The sequence below is a fragment of the Petromyzon marinus genome, unplaced genomic scaffold (genome assembly GCF_048934315.1).
Source record: "Petromyzon marinus isolate PM22_M1 ecotype Great Lakes invasive population unplaced genomic scaffold, UKy_Petmar_22M1.pri1.0 PM_G_Scaffold_38, whole genome shotgun sequence".
In the NCBI taxonomy this organism is placed as follows: Eukaryota; Metazoa; Chordata; class Hyperoartia; order Petromyzontiformes; family Petromyzontidae; genus Petromyzon; species Petromyzon marinus.
In genome coordinates this window covers 2,215,001-2,217,500 of record NW_027422961.1, presented here as the reverse complement: position 1 = coordinate 2,217,500, position 2,500 = coordinate 2,215,001, and the positions used below count along the sequence as shown (strand labels likewise).

Sequence of the window (2,500 nt, the reverse complement as noted above, 5' to 3'; positions counted from 1 at the left end):
GTTATCATTTTGTTATGTCTGCTTATTATAGATAGTGCAACTGAGTCGCATAAATTTCTTATGCCCATTCCTCCGTTGGATACTGATGTATAAAAGAAACTGTCGGGCGTATCGTGTGGCAACCTGAGCAGAAGCTTTACTGTTTTCCTAATTTCAGAATCAAGTGACATCAATAAACCCTTGGTAACTTTTCCGAGGACCAATTGATGAATAATACGAGGTATCAAATTGTTATTGATTAAATATACTTTCTTTTCTGGCTTTAACGGTGCTCTGGTCAGTTTGTTTAACATTGCTGCGAGCAGGTTACAGCTTATAGATCGTTTTCCCCTTGGGTCAAATTCAATGCCTAGATATTTGAATCCCTTTACATATGATACCGGATTAATGGGTTCGTTATTTATAAAGTACGATGATGTCGTTGCAACACTAAATGTCTTCTGTTTGCCGTACTTGATAAATCTTAACGAATTGCATTTGTTTATATTTATTTTCAAGTGTCTGTCATCGAGGAATTTAGTAGTTATATCCAAGAGTTTATTCATGCCACATTCCGTTTCTGCAAATAGGATAAGGTCGTCTGCAAACATCATTGAATTTACTTTCTGATTTCCTACATTAACTCCTATATATGTCGGCAAGTTATCCAATAGTTCATCCATAATCATGTTAAATAGTAGCGGTGAAAGTGGATCACCTTGCTTTACGCCTCTTTTTAGATTTATGTTACGCATTGTTGTCGATCCAAATACAATATCAGTTAGATTACACTTATAGATGTTGGTCAAGTACGTTGTTGATTCCTTTGATAAGTTAAATCGCTTTAAGGCTCTAATAATCGATTCGTGGCTGACAGAATCGAATGCCTTACTGAGGTCTATTGACACTATTTGCGTGTTTTCGTGCTTTTGCCTGGCGTTGTGTATGATGAAGTGTAGTAATGCACTATTTTCGAAACATCCGTCTACCGGGAGGAATGCTTTCTGCCTGTAATTAAGCTTTAATTGCTGTCCTAGACGATAACTTAAAATTTTGTGTAATAGCCTAATTACAATTGATGAGATGGTTATGGGTCTCCAATTTGAGGGTTTTTCTAAATCCTCTTTAGTTTTAGGTATAAGTCTTGTTCTGTGTTGTTTCCATATTTGTGGTATATCCTGTAAATAAAGGATGATATTTAAGATATCTAGTAAATATTTTATTGGTAAAGTCCTAAGATCGCTAAGAATAATGTTGTCCTGTCCAGGTGACTTATCCTTCATAATTGCTAGGGTCTTAATCAACTCATCTAAGGTGATTGCTTTTACGATATCGATGCAGGATTGGTCGTTTTTTAATTTAAAGGGTATATTATCTGGAGGAGAGTTTGACTCGAATAAAGTAACGAATGTTCCCCGTATGCTTTCTTCAGTTGGGTATATACTTGGCCCCGATCTATCTGAAGTAATCTCGTCTAATAGAGCTTTCTTGTTCGTATGGTATAAATATTGATACCCCCTGTATTTAGTTTGCTTTGATTGTCTTCGATGCCTATTCTCATCTTTCTCCTGTTGGTTTACACGATCTTTCCTATTAATTGGTTTACTTCGATTTAAAAACTTTTCTACATGAGAATTGAGTAGCAGTAACGCCTGATTGTGACTTAAATTCTCGATCTTTAGATCGGTAATTATGACCTGAAGATCCTCAGCTGCTGTCAGTGATTGTTCTTTTTCGGCCCTTATTGCTGGCTGATCTCCTTCAGAAGGTGTAGTTGTTATTTCCGATGTTGTCGGTAAAACTAAGTTAACAAGGCATTGATTTTCTACCTTATAGGTGGTTTCTTTCAATGTCCTTACCAATTCCTTATACTTGATATTTCTCCGCTTCCCTTTAATCGCTTCTAGCGTTCTGTGTGGCATAACTGAGTTCTGTATTAGTTGATTCATGTTTATGTCCTCATCATTCTGTTGGGCTTCTTTATGGGCCATAATTTCTACCTCTTCTTCTCCCCATCTAACTTTCCTTCCTGGTGCGTTTTGCTGTAGTCTAGCTTCATGTTCTGTCGGATGAGTTCGTCTAGTATGTACCCCTAAACCTGTTTTCGTAGCAAAACCTCTGCTACAATATGAACAACTAAATAGTGTTTCCTCAATTGTGGTGGTTATAGCACTAGTTTTACCTATTAAACTTTTGCAAGTTCTTCCGTAGTGTGACGCTATCTTGTGTATGCTATCTGCTGTGCGATTACAAATTCGACATTTATACGTTTTGTTTGCGTGCGGATGTACCCGTGTCATATGTGATGACCAAGTTCTATGGTCTAGGAAAACAAGATTGCATGGATAACATTTGTTCTGATCTGTGCATGGGTAGTCCCATGAAAACATGTCCGAAAGGATAAATTCCGTAGTCAGCTCGTCTGTTAATCGCTCATTCATGAGCGATGTTAGTTCGTCACCGAGTAGTCCGTCCGGTTTATTTTCTTTATAATTCGCGACTTACGTTTATAGCACACAGG

The 2,500-nt window shown here is 37.3% G+C and overlaps 1 pseudogene; it reads right to left on the bottom strand.

Annotated features, from left to right (window-relative positions):
• The window catches only part of LOC142916140 (28S ribosomal RNA), an 8,391-nt pseudogene that overhangs the window by 2,176 nt on the left and 3,715 nt on the right, over positions 1-2,500 (bottom strand).